The sequence below is a fragment of the Magnolia sinica genome, chromosome 10, assembly GCF_029962835.1.
Source record: "Magnolia sinica isolate HGM2019 chromosome 10, MsV1, whole genome shotgun sequence".
Classification (NCBI taxonomy): Eukaryota; Viridiplantae; Streptophyta; class Magnoliopsida; order Magnoliales; family Magnoliaceae; genus Magnolia; species Magnolia sinica.
This window is the reverse complement of record NC_080582.1, coordinates 29,930,740-29,947,719: the sequence shown is the minus strand read 5'-3', so window position 1 is coordinate 29,947,719 and position 16,980 is coordinate 29,930,740. Positions and strand designations below refer to the sequence as shown.

Genomic DNA, 16,980 nt, shown 5'->3' with positions numbered 1-16,980 from the left:
ATGTGTTGAAAGATGATTAGTGTGTACCCTCATATCTGAGTTTCGAGTTGTTACTTATACACAAAGTGTACTAACTTCATTCCATTATATAATTATTTAGAGGAAAAAGTAATGTTCATTTTTACATTCCAACTAGGTTCATTCATAATCATTCACATAAAATAATTTAAGTACCAACATTCATTCATTCTCAACATCTATAAACATTCAATCCGTATAAATTAGGCATCATTCATCAGTCGATATACCTTACCAATGAATACTTGCTACCGACTTAAAATAATTTAATTAAATAAAATCAATCAAATACTTAAAATCTTACAACTAATACTTTTATTCATTATATATAAATCAATTCATTCTAATAAATAAAATTCTAATTAAATAATTAAAAATTATTCAAAGGCGACTAGTTCCTCTTTTGATAGGGACGACCACGCCTCACGTGTGTCGTGCACTAGTTCAGTCACAACGTCTTGTTCCTGCGCCAACTCATAAGCTAATTGTTCGTCTATATGATTTTTCCATCAATAAAAATATAAGCTAGTTAGGCTTGGTCAGAAAACCCAGTATGGTTCATGCTTATTGAAATTAAAATATATTAGAAATAAAGTATGCACAATGATATAGATACAAAATGGTGTATGAATGCATCAGATAGTATGATTGTACATCTGCTTGGGTTTGGAAATCGATAACCTGCATTCACCCGTTGGATAGGCTTTCACCTTTCGGTAGGCTTGAGTATAGCCTGCATCTGGTAATGCTCTACCAGGATCGACCGTATATTATTCAAATGCAATAAACGATGGATGACGTATGAATGCGACATTTTCATAACTACCATATTTACTTATTTTGATCAGAACGTTCATATTTAAATTTAACGCACAATTATCATAATTCATGCAATTTGGCACAAATTAGCATGTGATTTATCGTAGCATACAACATCGTTATAAAATACTACAATCAGTACATCAATCAATCAAACCATCACAAAGAATTTATTTTAATTCCAATGAATCATGAGCCACGTTGGGTTACTCACCAAGGTCTATTAGTGAAGAATTCACAAGATGATCAGATTGATTTGAATTCAAGAATCCAATTAATTATATCCACAACATTGTTATTCATCTGGTTATATTACACGTTAGGGCCCACCTTTGGTTAACATCCTAGGTGGCAAAACCTAAATGACCAAATAATTGAAAAAATATATTCATTAAATTTATTTATTAAAATTTATATTTTTTTATTTTAAGATTCTGAAATTGAATGGCAAATGATTGATCAAGGTGGTCCACCGGATGATTGGATCATCCAAATTCTTAAGGTCTTGGCATATTTTGCCTCTACACATTTGATGAATGGTGTGGATCTACCATGCATACATCAATGGCCTATCTCAAAATTTTACGCCAAGTGATACCAACACTTGCGCAAAAATCTGAGTTTTCCTTATTAAACACTTCAAGATCTGACTAGTGTGGCCCATCCGATGGTTAAATTGATCTGGAAGTTAGGGCCCTTATATATTTTGGAGATATGAACCGTATAATCCGTACATATTTAATTTGTTTCGATCAGATGCATACCAATCAATCTCTGCGACAAGAAACTTCGTATGAAATTTTAGAATTTCATCATCGTTACATCATACATACCCACAAATCAATGGAATGAATGTGTGAATGATCCACACCGTTCATTGCATCGATCGAGTCAAATTACATTAAATGCACAAAAAAATAATAAAAGAATGACAATAAACTTACCGGATCTAAGCTCTTCAAAATCCTCTCTCTCCCTTTCTCCTTTGTCGCAGGGTATCTTTTGCTTAATATATGACTTAGAGTGAGACTCCTCTTACGACACATTCCTTAAAAAGAAAGGCTCATTTGAGAGATTGAGAGATATGGAACAGTTAGGGATATATATATATATATATATATATGAATTAGGAATAGAAATAAGATAAGAGAGAGAGATGACATACAAAATCTCTCTCAAATTCGAATTTTCATGGGCGTTACAATTATTTTCTTACGGGCTCAATTCAATAGGTATGGCCAAGCCTCTACATGTGTCAACAAGAATATCCAAGCCATGAACTACGTGGGCCGCATTGTCTAAATATCGTTGGCTAAGTATCAGGCAATTCACTCATCAAGCCTGCAAGTATGCAATGAAACTAATGGATGTTAAAATTTTGAAATTTTTACCACAAAACTCTTCAAGGATTTGCATTTTTCCAAATAATGCCAGGACAATTGGAAATTTACCTAGACAAATGGAATTTTTTGAAGGCAGGAGTTATGAAAATATCCTCAATTTTCTTTTTTAAGCTAAGTCGAGAATTGTGGTGCCCATATGTTATATGTATAGCATCCAACTTGTCCAACACATGCAACCCATTATAGTGATCACGGGAGCTAAAAATCAAGCCAATCGAATAATCAAATTATCCACACTTAAATTTAGGTGTTCCGGGGTGGTGTATATTATCTTTTATGGTTTGGCCTACCTTATGATTAACCCTTGTAAACACCCCACCTCAAACTGATAAGATGATAGAGTTTGAACGGATGGATGGAGAACCACACCCCGATCCTAAACCCTAACCATAGAAGCCTAAACCCTAGGAACCCCAATCCTAAACCCTAACCTTAGAAGCCTAAACCCTAAGACCCCAACCCTAAATCCTAACCTTAGAAGCCTAAACCCTAGGAAACCCAGTCCTAAACTCTAAACTCAGCCCATCCAACCCAGTCAACCCGGTCAACCAAACCCTAAACCTTAGCAACCCGAAACCCTAGAGCCTTAAGTCAACTCGGTGAGTCAAGTCACTAAGTCAACTCTCCCTATCAGCCTACCCAAGCCCATAACCTAGTAAACTCACCTAGTTAAGCCTAAAACCAAGCCTAAACCCAAGCCCAATTCTAAGCCCAATTGAAGAAATGGTCAAAACCTTAAAGCACTAACCCTCGAATCATAGCCTCCACACGCTTGGAGGATGCTCCTTGCCAAAATAAGGAGTCCAAGTGAGGACTAGCAGTAGCCAAGTTTCCGCCGGCCACATGGCACTCTCTCTTTTTCAGGCAGCATCCCTCAAGCATGTGGGTTGCTCCTTTTTTTAACCTCAGATGTGTGGCTGGGGTGCATTTACTCTGATGCCTATCTACTTACTTAGAATTACCATTTTACCAAGTCAACCAACCCATGAGATGATGTCATGTGGCAATCTCCAATGCCATCCATTCAACCGTATTTTACCCCTATGATCACCAGGAATTACCAGAAAACTGAGTTGGGAGACTATAAATAGTCCCACATCCCTTCTCATTTGAGACACACCAAGCTCCACCAAGCATCCCTTCTCATTTCAAAGAGAGAGCCATAGTCATTCCCTCCACCAAGGAGAGAGTGAGAGAGAGAGCCTAACCCTGGTCTAGCCTAGCCTAACCAAAGTCCAAGCCTCTTGAGCTACCCAAGTTCATATCTGAGTCACTCAATCTAGCCTTGCAATACAATTGTTCATCCTACTATCCCAACATTTATCAGTTTCATCAAACTAGCATGTAAGACCCGTATCTTAGTCCGTACCGTTCCGTTAGCTTCCGCGGTCCTTCCGGTCAAATTCCGGCAACCTTCGCACCTTATCTGACGTTTGCGCGTGATCCTAAGTCAGGTCCCGCACACCGACGTCGGCTCGATCCGAAACTTGTATCATAGCGACCGCGTCGTTGCCGCCGTTCCAACGCCGTGACTTGCGCACCAAACCGATACCCAGGCTAGAAGATGTCGATCTGCGTTTATTCCAAAGAAACGCCACGCGTTGCGAATCTCGAGGAAATTTCTAGGATATGTCCCATCAATCAATGTCAAGTATACTCCATACCTCAAGTACATCAACCCATCCCTACTTTTTCAAAAGTCCACTCTCTTTCCACCTCACTATTCCTCTTTTTCTCATTTTCAACCACAACCATCTCTCTTTCCCACCAATTTCAAACTAAGCCATACCTCTCATCATCCTTTTCTTACAACCACCACTCCACCCATCCCTTCATCCATTATTTCTATCTCTCCCTCTCATTCTCTAGCAATTTTTCAAAATCTCATGAGAGCTCTAATATCCAAGCTCTCTCCCAAATAACAAGTGTAGCCCACCCTCTCATCTCTCATCCACACCATCAATCTCTCATCAACCTCCATTAAAAGGGAAGGCAAGGAGCATAGAAGGCTAAGGGACCAAGAAGAAGGAAGATAAGGTGGGTGATTTACCGTTATTTTTTATTTTAGGGCTCACTTATAGGTGGAACCCATTTTGATGTATGTGATTTAATCAAGAGGGCCCATAGTGGCGGGGTCCCTCTATCTCACCGTATCTTCACTCTCTTTCTTTGTAAAATAGTGATGATGAATGGGTGTGTGGCCCATCTGTTGTGTGTGTCTCACCATGAAGTTTAAATTTTATCCATGCCATTCATCTTCATGTGGGACTCACCTGACGGGTGCGTTGGATTTACCCCATCCAGCCCATTAGCGGGCCCGAATGGAAGGGGGGAAACATAAATATCAAGTGGTCCAAACTGTTAGGCCACCTACATGTGGGACCCACCATGACGTTGTGTTTATCCCAGCTGTCCAGCGTCTCCGGACGCTGGACGTGAGGCAGGGGTAGCACATGGAGTGTGTATATTGGCGTGAGTGTAACAAAAAAAAAAGAAAAAAAAAAAAAGAAAGGTTACTTTTGGGGTGGGCCGTTCATGAAGACCCCACCTTGATGTACATACATAATCCAAGCCGTCCATTTCGTTCCCCAGATCATTTTAGACATTGAGCCGAAAAATGAAACCGATCCCTTTTCGTGGTGGGCCATACCATAGGAAACAGTAGTGTTTACCGTTGAAAACCACCTGGATCTTTTTATTCGCCAGAAACAGGCCACATATTGGACTCTGTTTGACTGTATCGAGCCGGGGAATGCAATGGGCGGGGCAGATTTCCTCGATGTGGGCCCCACCTGTGAAAAACCACAGAAAATCCAGTTTAAAAAAAAACGGGAAGCAGCAACAGCAGCGCTGCTGTTGTCGCCTGTGCCTGACGGACGACGGCCTGGCAGGCCCTCACGGCGCCAGTTGTGGGCCCCACTGTGATGCGTTTCGAACATCCACACCATGGATTTGATGGGTCCCCATGGACCAAGTGTTCACCCAAAAAATCAGCCTTATACAGAACTTAGGTGGGCCACACCATCTAAAATCATGTGAAGACATGTCTAAACATATAAAAACACTTGGTGCGGCCTACCTGAAATTTGGATGCGGCTGAAACTTGGTCTGTACCCTAAGCCATGTGGGACACACATAATGAGCAGGTTGGATTTGTGGACCACATCACGATGGGCTCCCTGTCCACGTGATATATAAATATATATATATATATATATATATATATATATATATATATATATATAATAAAAATAAAAATCATCACGGTGGGCTCCCTGACCGTGTTACAGATTGGATGTAAATAAATGGTGGGCCCTACCCACGGTCCGTGTGACCTTACAAATAGTTTGGGTGGAAAATAAACATTCCAGTGGGCCCCAGTCCAGTGGGCCCTACCCTGGTCCACGTGACCTTATGAACAGTTGGATGGCAATAAACATTACTATGGGCCCCAGGTCTGAGTGACCTTATCAATGGGTTGGATGGAAAATAAACATTAAGGTAGGCCTCACATGGGACCCACTTATGTATGTATTGTAAACCATACCCTCCATTAGTGTGGGCCCCACCATGATGGATGTGTTTCATCCAACTCGTCCCATCATTTGGGAATTATTTTAAGACCATGCAATGAGGCCCATCTTGGTGTGTTTGTGGGCCGTTCATTGAGACCCACTTGATTTGTATAGGGCCCATATTATGAGACCCATTGTGATGTATGCAAGGCCCATGTAACTAGGCCCATGTTGATGCATTCGAGGCCCATGTGATGTATTGGAGGCCCATGGGTCAAGGCCCAATAGGACGTACATAAGGCCCATTGTAATGTGATTCCACCATAATATATATATATATATATATATATATATATATATATATATATATATATATATTGATTTTATAATGGGCTATACCTTGGGAGCAATGATGGTTTGATGTCCACATTGTGAGGATGATGTTGGTTAAATGTCCGCATTGTCACTCTCTCCCTAGGGCCCATTAATAGGCCCATACCTGTAGCATATAGTCCGTCTAGGCCCATATTCGTTTTGATCAGAACCCATCACCACATAACATGCTTAGTATAGATTCATGATTCATGATCATACGCATCATATGTATGCCTGATATGAGAAGTGATTGATCATAGCATATGCCTTCGGGCAGATCGTTTATGGGCTCCCGGATAGGCGGAGTCGCCCCACATGAGCGCTCGGTACGCGCAGGATTGTTGCATGTTTGGTAGGGTGATTCATGCACTTGCATTTGTGTGATCATGATCATTGTATGCCCTAGCAACATCAGGGCCATAGCCTCCACAGACACATCGTGGGTGGCTGGGTTAGATACCGAAAATGTTTGGTTCTAGCATACGGGCGCCATAGATGTCCCTGGGTGAAAATCCCTAAACCCGATGGTACTAGAGGATGACTGCAATGTCGAGACCGAGTGGATATATGAGCGCACGAGGGCCAAATACTAGGAAGTCGTGTCTCCCACTGTGTCATGGTCGGTTGGAAAGGGGTGTGGCCTTACTCACCCGAGGGTAAGGGGCAATACTAGGCTGAGTTTGACCAGCTCATGAATGGGTCCGCTATCGACGTGCCGGATAGGTATTGGCAGACTATTGGCCAGGCGGATAGTGAGGTTTCTTACGCTCATTTGGACTGTGCGGCTTGGAGAGTGGCAGTGCCTCTTGGAGTGTACTAAACCCCAGTGATTATCCAAAATGAGAACTGTACTGATACATGTTGAGGATTGGCATGCTTGAGTTGCATCTCGCATCGCATGGCCGTGTTATGGCCAATGACATTCATATCTTGCACTGCATAGCCTTGGTACGACTTATTGCATTCATGTACTCATCACCATGATTCCGCATTACTCTGACTTTGTGTTCTGAGCACGCTTATATTGCGCACACACTTACACCACCCTCTAAGCTTCCTATAAGCTTATGCACGATTGATGCGTGCAGGTGACGCCAGGACGCAGCCATAGCATAGTAGCAGCAGGAGCGTGCAGACAAGCTTTGGAGTTTCTATCTTTTGCATTATCTTGTATTTTTCCCCTTTCAGACGCATTGTACTCAAAAGTTTTTGATCATAGTGAATTTTGTGGTGGTGTTCTTATGGTTATTGTTCGTGGGTTATGCTTTTGGTTATGCTCATTATGAATCAGACTGATGATTATAAATCCTCCTTATAGTATCTCAGGATCGGAACCTGGTGAATGGGTGCCAGGATCCGACAATGGGGTTCTGCGGAGGCTGTCGGCGCCGGATTCGGCGATCGGAAATTTTGTGAGCCCGGTTTCCGAGTTCGGGGCATGACAGAGCACATTAGCATCATGCAACATTCATTCCCTTCTCAACCCCCTTGCTCCTCATATACATGAGCATCCTAGTGTATTTTCATCGTTTTCACTCATTTGACTGGCAAGCGTATGCTCTATGGCATGCCGAGATAATTGAATTTTGCCCATCAAAAGCCTTAGCTAGTTAGTCGTCATTTAGCATATACATTGCATCCCATCGTTTTCACTGTATCTGACTGGCGAGCGTATGCTATGAGACTTGCTGATATAATCACAGCAGGTCCATCAAAAACCTTAGTCGGTTGGCTGTCGTTTTACCATAAGCATCTATATATCATCAAGCATCCTTCGCACCCTACACTTGATCATTTCGAACGTATGCCCTGCGGCTTGCCAATATAGTAGGACCTTGCCCATCAGAAATTCAGATTGATCAAACACCTCTATTATAGCACTGCCTTACATTTTCTTCATCGCATTACATTTATAGCATGCAAGAACTACCCGTATTCTTCATAAATTAGTCAGATCTTGTGAAGTAAAGACCGTACATCCGTACAGGTAGAGTGGATGCCTAACACCTCTCTCCGTAACCGCAATCCCTTGGAATCTCCGGAATGTAAACTTATGAGTTACCTTAGGGTTAAGGACTCTCGGGTTCTCAATCTTAAGCGTTTCTACGGGCTCTAATCGACTGTAGAATCGTAATAATTGGTTAGTGCGACTCTGGTTAAATATTACATCTTTTACCCCCTTCTACAAAATCCATCGAGTGAGGCAACCAGTGGAAAGGAAGAGAGTAGATTTCTTGTACCATCAGGGAATCACGCCCTCCTCTTCACAGCGTCCACAACCCTATAATAATTTCTACTCGTCTGATAATCTTGGTGTGGTGTATTGTTTGATGGCTTGGATGTCTGATACATATAACATAGGGCCCACAATTCTTGGTTCTTCATTTAAAAGAAAAATTAGAGGGCATTAATGTAATTCTTCTCTTAAAAAGCACCACAGGAAACTTTGTTTCTTTTGAGGCACTATTTGATAAATTCTTAGTAGTTGAGATTTTTTTCTAATCAATATATAAACTACATCATGGCCCTTAAATCTCCTTTAGAAACGTTGCATAGGATAATATGATACATTTCCTCTATTTGTAGTTTTGCTCAAACCCACTGTCAATTTAACAATCGAAAAGCATACTTTTCTGCTCTGATTCAAGCATTCCCCCTCATATTGTTTTACTTAGCAACAATCCAGAATGTTTTTGTGCATTGCTAGAAAGAATATATTCTACTTGGATTTTTTATCAAAGTAGCTCCCAATTATCCTAAAATAGACTAAAAAACTCCCTTGCTCAAAACAAATCTTTGTGGCCCCCTAATAACATTCTAACTTTTTAAAAAAAAAAATTGTCATTCATCCTGTACGGCCATTGAGTTTCTCGATGCATAAAGGCCCTCCTTTCTACAAAATGCCAGTGGATCCCTTCAAAGTTGGAAGGGCCCACTCTATGAAAGATTCGATCTGTTGATTGTAGTTCACGTTCATTTAGTGACTGTTTCCTTCTGTGTGGTCCACTTGTGATGCATTTTTCTCTCAAACTTGGTCCAGCCCGACAAAATTAAAACCCCTTCCATACAAACAGGATGGATCCCCCTCATGTCAAGCCGATGGGCCCCAAACAACGCACCTCAGATCCCCGTATAAACTCCAGTTAAACTAGGCTCGAAACTCTGTTTTTCATTTTTTGTTTTTTGGTTTATTGTCTCTTGTAAGGAGGGGACCATCATTGTTGGAAGCTTCAACCGTTGGTTGCAATGCTACGAAAAAACTGCAATCTCTAGCAAAACTTTAGCTAAACTCCGGCATCTTTCTGACTACGCTATGACAACGAAAGGCGGGTTTAGTTGTCTTTTTTGCTTGTTTTATCTAGACAATAGAGATAATGCCTAATGGAGATAATAGAGTTTGTGGAATGCAGTTTGTGGAACAGAGGTTGTGTAATGGAGTTTGTGGAGATGCACATATGGCTCGCACCTTTGACCTTGTATGGCTCGCTTATGTATACAAGGCCCACACACCTTCTCTAGCTCGTCGATGTACACATGGCTCTCACTTGGGACACAACTCGCCACACAACTGGGACCTTCTCTAGATTGTCGATGTACACATGACTTACACCTAGGACACATGGCGAGCCATGTGTCCATGTGTGAGCCATGTGTACTGGGTTCGAGCTATGTTGACATCAATGAGCTAGCGAAGGTCCTAAGCGTGAGCCATGTGTACATCATGTAAGACCCGTATCCTAACCTGTACTATTCCATAAGCTTCAGCAGTCCTCCTGGTCGAATTCCAGTAACTTACGATCTGTTATTGGCATTTACGCGTGATCCTGAGTCATGTCCCGTATATAAAGTCAGCTCGACTCGAAACTTTTACCCTTGTGACCGCACCGTCGCCGCGGTTCCGATGCCTCATCTCGTGTGCCGAGGTGATACCCGGACCAGGAGATATGGGCTCGCGTTCAGTTAGAGGAAAATGCCGCGTAAAAGAATCTATACCAAATGTCAAATCTATCCCATCAATCAATCAAAGTACACAACCCATCAAGTCAAGTACCTTATTCCATCCCCAAGTACACAACACCATCCCCAAAGTCAACCTTTCCATCCCATCTCTTACACACCCATCACTCACCCATCATCCATCCCTTACATCACCTCTCTCTCTCTCTCTCTCTCTCTCTCTCTCTCATTCTCTCAAGCAACCCAAACACCCAACGTCCATAGATTCCATGGAGAAGCTAGTGTGGCCCACCTTCCTCCCCCTCATCTCCACCATCCAAGCTTCATCTCAACCATTGAAATCCATCCATTGGAGCTCTAGAGGCTATAGGCGGAAGAAGGAAGAGAAGATCCTTAGGTGGGTGCTTGTCTATGATTAAATCTGTCCTTTCTTCCTTTGATCTTTAATTTTTATTTACATAGGACCCATCTTGATGTATGTTATAGATCCTAGAGGGGCCCATAGTGGCGGGGTCCCTCCATCACACCGTTTATCTCCTTCTCTCTCCCTCCTTCTCATTTCATTTTTTTAAGTGATGATGAATGATGGCCCACCTAATGTGTACAGCACATCCAGGCCATCCATAGACCCCATTGTGATGTATGTATTTTATCCATGCCAGGCCTCCATCGAGCTCACTTTGCTGGACTGTCCAACGCCTGTCCGTCTGGATAGCCTACATGAAGGAAGGTAGGAATATCAACTTTATCTAAAGTTGTGGGTCCCAAACATGTGGACCCACTGAAGCATGTCTTTCATCCATGCCATCCACCGTCCAGACCTTGGACGGTGGTGGGGCCTACATGGATGTATATATCCACACCGTTCGTCCATATCAAAGAGGCTATATGCCTAGACGTTGAATGAAAAACGGAAATGTCAGCTTGATTCCCAAATTTTGGATGAGCCACTTACGTATACCCTCTTTTGATGTATGTATCTGATCCACACCGTCCACCCAATTTCCCAGCTCATTTTAGGCATTGAGCTGAAAAATGAAACTAATCTGAATATCTGGTGGGCCATAACATAGAAAACAATGTTATGTAGTGTTAAAATCTTTAGGGCCCGCTGAAATGTTTCTGTGCATGAAAATATACCCAATATTGGGCTCATTGGACCTGTCCCGAGCTCGAGAACCCCGTGGGCGGATTGGATCACCCTGATGTGGGCCCCACCTATGAAATTCCTTTGAAAAATATAAAAATTTAAAAAAAAAAAATCAAACAGCAGACACTGTTACTGTCAGTGTCCAAAGGTTGGTTGGACGTAGGGTCTGTGGGCCCCACTTTAGGCCCCACCATGATGCATGTTTAACATCAACACCGTGTATTTGATGGGTCCCCTTTATTAATGGGTCACCTCAAAAAAAAAAATCAGCCAGCACTTAGGTGGTCCCCACCAACAATCAGCGGGGATTGAAAAGTCTACCATTGAAACCCCTTTTTTTTAGGTCCCAGAAGTTTTGGATCAATATGAAATTTGTTTTAGGTCAGTGTGACCTTATTAACAGACTAGATGGAAGATAAATGTTATGGTGGGCCCCACGTGGGACCCACTGTAAGAGGATTGGCTGGTATACGTAAACACCAACTATATAGCTGTTATACTGACATCCCAAGCTCTGTGGGTCCCAGCAGCCCCTACTGCATCACGCCAGCAAGTTTGTGGCCCCATCATGACATGTGTGGGGCCTACATGATGTATGTATTTTGTATCTGCACCATCCATATGTGGACAGTGCCATGTGGCCCACACCGTGATGTATGTGATAGTCACGTTGTCCATCTATGTTATGGACGGGCAGGGCCTACTTTGATGATGTGATGTATATTCACACGTCCTTCCAATGTTTGGACGATGCTGATTTGCATGTCCAATGTAAGGCCCGTATCCTAGATCGTACCGTTCCGTATACTTATACAGTCGTCCCGGTCGAATTCCGGCAACCCTCGACCCTTAACTAACATTTGCGCGCGATCCTAAGTCGAGTCCTGCATATCTAATTCGACTCGACCCGAGACTTGTACCAGTACGACCACACCGTCGTCGTGGTTCTGATGTCACGTCTCACGTGCCGAGGTGATACCCTGGCCAGGAGATGTGGGCCCGTGTTCAGTTCGAAGAAAAAATGCCGTGTGTTGCAAATCCCAAGAAAAGAATCTCTACCCAACATCATATCAATCACATCACTCACCCATACCTCTCCCACCAACTAATTAAAGCAACCCATGGTTAGCATATTCTTCTCATCCCAAAAGTCAAAGAGACCCATACTTTCCAGCATCTCCCACTGTATCGTGGTTAGTTAGGAGGGGGTTTAGCCTTACCTGCCCAAGGGTAGGGGGCATAGCTAGGCTTAGTCTGATCAGCTCATAAATGGGTCCATTATCGACGTGTAGGATAGGTATTGGCAGACTATTGACCAGGCAGATAGTGAGGTTTCTTACGCTCACTTGGACTGTACTGCTGGGAGAGGGGCGCCCATTAGTGCGGCCCATTGATGCAGCCCACTTGTTGAATATGAGGCCCATTGGTGCGGCCCAATGATGCGACCCACCGTGTTGTGTATGTTATCCAGGCCATTCTTTGGCTGGACCGCTGTAGGCCCAGCTGTGATGAGTAGGCCCACTTGCTGCATGTGCAAGACCCACCTATGATGTATATTTGAGGCCCACCGATTGGCTATTTGAGGCACACTTGTTGGATATTCGAGACCACATGTTATGTATATGAGGCCCATGGGTCGTGACCCATTGTGATGTATTCCTAGCCCATTTGGTAAGGCCCATTGAGATGTATTTTCGGCCCATATGACATGGCCCATTATGATGTATTTTCAGCCTACTTGGTAAGGCCCAATGAGATGTATTTCCGGCCCATATAGCGTGGCCATTGTGATGTTTTTTTTTGTAGCCCATTTAATGAGGCCCATCATGATGTGCATTAGGCCCATGGGTTGTGGGCCGAGCAATGTATCTGAGGCCAATGTACAGGGCCCACCTGTTGTGTATGTAACCCTTGTATGAGGCCCATTGCAATATATATTAAGCCCTTGTGTGAGGCCGTAGACCCACTATATGTTTAACCCTATGCGGGTCACTCCCTGGGAGCAATGTTGGTTAAATGTCCACATTGATGGGCAATGATGGTTGAATGTCCACATTGTGACCTTCCCTTGGGCCTTGCTAGCCCATTCTCATCGATTGCCGATTCCGATTGTCATTGCCAATTGCTGATTCCGATTATTGATCGATTCTGATTGACATGGCCAATTGCCAATTTCGATTATCGATCAACTCCGATTATCGAGGCCGATTATTGATCGATTCCAATTATTGTGGCCGATTGTCGATTCCAATTATCGATCGATTCCGATTGTCATGGCCGATTGCGGATTAGTGATCGAGGCTGATTATCATGACCGATTGCCGATTCCGATTGTTATAGCTAATTGCCAGTTCCAATTGTTATGGCTAATTGCTGGTTCCGATTATCGAGGCCGATTATCGATCAATTCCGATTGTTGTGGCCGATTCCGATCATCGAGGCCAATTCTGATTTGTCGAGGCCGATTCTGACTGTCGAGGCCGATTCCGAGTGTCGATTCCGATTACCGAGGCCGATTTCGATTGCCAAGGCCGATTGTCAAGGCCTATATAAAGTATATACAACCCGTAGTTGAGGCCCATTGTGATGTGTATTCGGCCTGTGTGATGTATATGCAGCCCGTGTTTAAGGCCTAATGTGATGAATAGGAGGTTTATGTGATAGGGCCCATTGTGATGTATTTGAGGCCCATGGGCAACGCCCATTGTGATGTATTCATGACCTATGGGCAAGGCCCATTGTGATATGTATTAGGCCCATGATGCATGGCCCATTTGATGTATTTGAGAACCATCTGTAGGGCCCACATGTCATGTATTTAAGGCCCATGAGCAGGGCCCACCTGTTGTGTATATGTGGTCCTTGAGTAAGGCCCATTGTGTTGATATTAGGCTTTTGTGTGAGGCCGTGGGCCCTCTATGTGGGCCATTTCTTAGGGGCAATGTTGGTTAAATGTCTACATTATCGAGGCTGGTTGTTGATACCGATTATGAGTATGTGACAACATAGCATCATGATACATGCCCATACACATCATTTGCATTTTTGTTATGAGATGTGGTTGACCATTGCATATGTCATTGGACAGATTGTTATGAGACTCCCTGATAGGCAGAGGTTATCTCACATGAGCACACGGTATGCGTAGGATTGATTCATGACTGGATTGTATAACTCATGTATCTAGCATTGTGTGTTGTGATTACTGTACGCCCTAGCGACATTAGGGTCGTAACCTCTACAGGCATATCGTGGATGGTCAGATGGGACATCAAAAATCTATTATTAGCATCGGGCTGCCATAGATAGCCCTGGGTGAAAATCTCTAAACTCTCTTGGTACTAGAGGACGCCCCAATGTCGAGACCAAGTGGATATATGAGCACCCGAGTGCCGAATACCAGGAGGCCACGTCTCCCACTGTGTCGTGGTCGGTTGGGAGGGGTTATGGCCTTACCCGCCCAAGGGTAGGGGGCATAGCTAGGCTGAGTCTGAGCAGCTCGTAAATGGGTCCGCTATCGACGTGCCGGACAAGTATTGGTAGACTATTAGCTAGGTGGATAGTGAGGTTTCTTACGCTCACTTGGACTGTGCTGCTGGGAGGGGCAGCGCCATTTGGAGTGTATTAAACCCCGGTGATGATCCCAGAGAGGAACCGTACTGATATGTGGACTTATTGAGCAGGAGTTGCATACTCATTCATTCATTCATTCACTATCCACTCGGGTTGGTGGTGCGCAACTATTTGTTACGTGTACCTTCGCAATGGTCAGGATTTCGGTTGGGACGGGCGACTAACCTGAGATCAGGAGTTTACCACATTGAGTCTGACTATTTAAATTAGGTCGGGACTATTTGAAAAATCCCTTATGTGAACCCTGTCATGTTTTCTGCTTCTCGGAGGCATTCCATTGCGTTATTACTTACACCATGGTTGGCATTTTGATTGTAATTACGATTTATATGACCTAGATAAGGTTATGGTTTTGACTTTAGAATTGCATATTGATGCACATCGATACGTTCGTTATTTGTTTATTCTAGCCAATTTAATTATTTCCTCGTATATGAATTGGTTTGTATGCCTTTTTATGCAATCCTGGATGAGGTTGATGATTTTTTATGGATCAGTATTTACCTTCTACGTCTATGATTCAGGGCTTTTCATTTTAATTCGGCATTGTTTTAAACTTGGCCTTCCCTTAAACACACTTACCCACCCCTAAGCTTTTTTAAGTATGCGATGACTGCGTGAATAGGTGCCAGTGAGCTTGGCATGGGTGGCTCAGAGCCTTGATTTTTGACATATGATGTCCCTTTTTGCATTATATTTAAAGTTTTTATTAGTGGATATGATGTTGTCTTTTGTAATTTGGGTAAACTTTGGTTATGCTTCTTAGAGATAAATGTCGTTGAAAAATCCTCCTTGTAGGATCCCAAAATCGGAAGGCATATGGCGCGGGATCGAGAATGGGGTATAAAGGTCGGCACATTGGCAACGTCTTTGACCGATTCGGGTTTGGGGATGCCTCAAGCCTACAGGTTCGTGTGGGCATCGACTCAAGAGCAGTGGGGTCCCGCATGGAAATCACGAGCAGGGTCATCAGCCATGTGTCACCATCCACCATGGTAACCCAACCACAAGCCAGTGTACATTAACCCAATGTCCACATAAATATTAAAATATTTAATTATTCTACAAAACCCTAATCAATTTCTTACCTGATATTACTTTCATTCTCAGACTTGTCTTCTTACTCATTACTAAGGCCCAAACTGGGCTGGTTTCAACCCAGATGCAACGCCAAAAGCATAAAAACAAAATAGCTTATGAAATAGCCTTCTAGTGTGTATCAAAATGGAAAGATCAAGCACATGTGCTCTATTGCCTTATGCAAAGGCACCTTGGTGACCTTCGTTTCAACATCCAAGGCATTGTTATAAGCTTTAGGGAGTTGGATTTCCTATAATTGTGGGTTTGAGGTGGGCACCACTTGCTCAATCAAAGAAGTCTGATAAGGGGTCTTCAAAGAGTTACATTACTTTCAGGGAGCGGTATTTAAAGAATTGTTCTTTCGTAATAAAAGATGATTACTTTATGCATTTTCATCAGAGTTCTGATGACAAGGTTGATGGGTCCCCTTTATTAATGGGTCACCTTAAAAAAAGAAAAATCATCCAGCACTTAGGTGGTCCCCACCAACAATCAGCAGGGATTGAAAAGTCTACCATTGAAACCCCTTTTTTTTTTACCTCCAAAAGTTTTGGATCAATATGAAATTTGTTTTTCCTCTTTATTTAGGTCTGTGTGACCTTATTAGCAGATTGGATGGAAGATAAACGTTATGGTGGGCCCCACGTGGTGTACACCAGCTATATAGCTGTTGTATTGACGTCTCAAGTTCTGTGGGTCTCAAGTTCTGTGGGTCCCAACAGCCCCTGCTGCATCACGCCAGCAAGTTTGTGGCCCCATCATGACATGTGTGGGGCTTACATGATGTATGTATTTTGTATCTGCACCATCCATATGTAGACGGTGCCATGTGGTCCACATCGTGATGTATTTGATAGTCACGCCATCCATCTATGTGATGGACAGGCAGGGCCTACTTTGATGTTGTGATGTATATTCACACGTCCTTCCAATTTTGGACGATGCTGATTTGCATGTCCAATGTAAGGCCCGTATCCTAGATCGTACCGTTCCGTATACTTATACAGTCGTCCCGGTCGAATTCCGGCAA

At 43.1% G+C, this 16,980-nt stretch overlaps 1 protein-coding gene across 1 annotated transcript in view; it reads right to left on the bottom strand.

The window, feature by feature from the left end:
* Window positions 1-465: 465 nt before the first annotated feature.
* The window catches only part of LOC131258258 (uncharacterized), a 62,119-nt gene continuing 45,604 nt past the window's right edge, over window positions 466-16,980 (bottom strand). The window contains exon 2 of the mRNA XM_058259452.1: window positions 466-482. The gene's annotated coding sequence lies outside the window, so the exon portion shown is untranslated. The remainder of the gene's footprint in view (window positions 483-16,980) is intronic.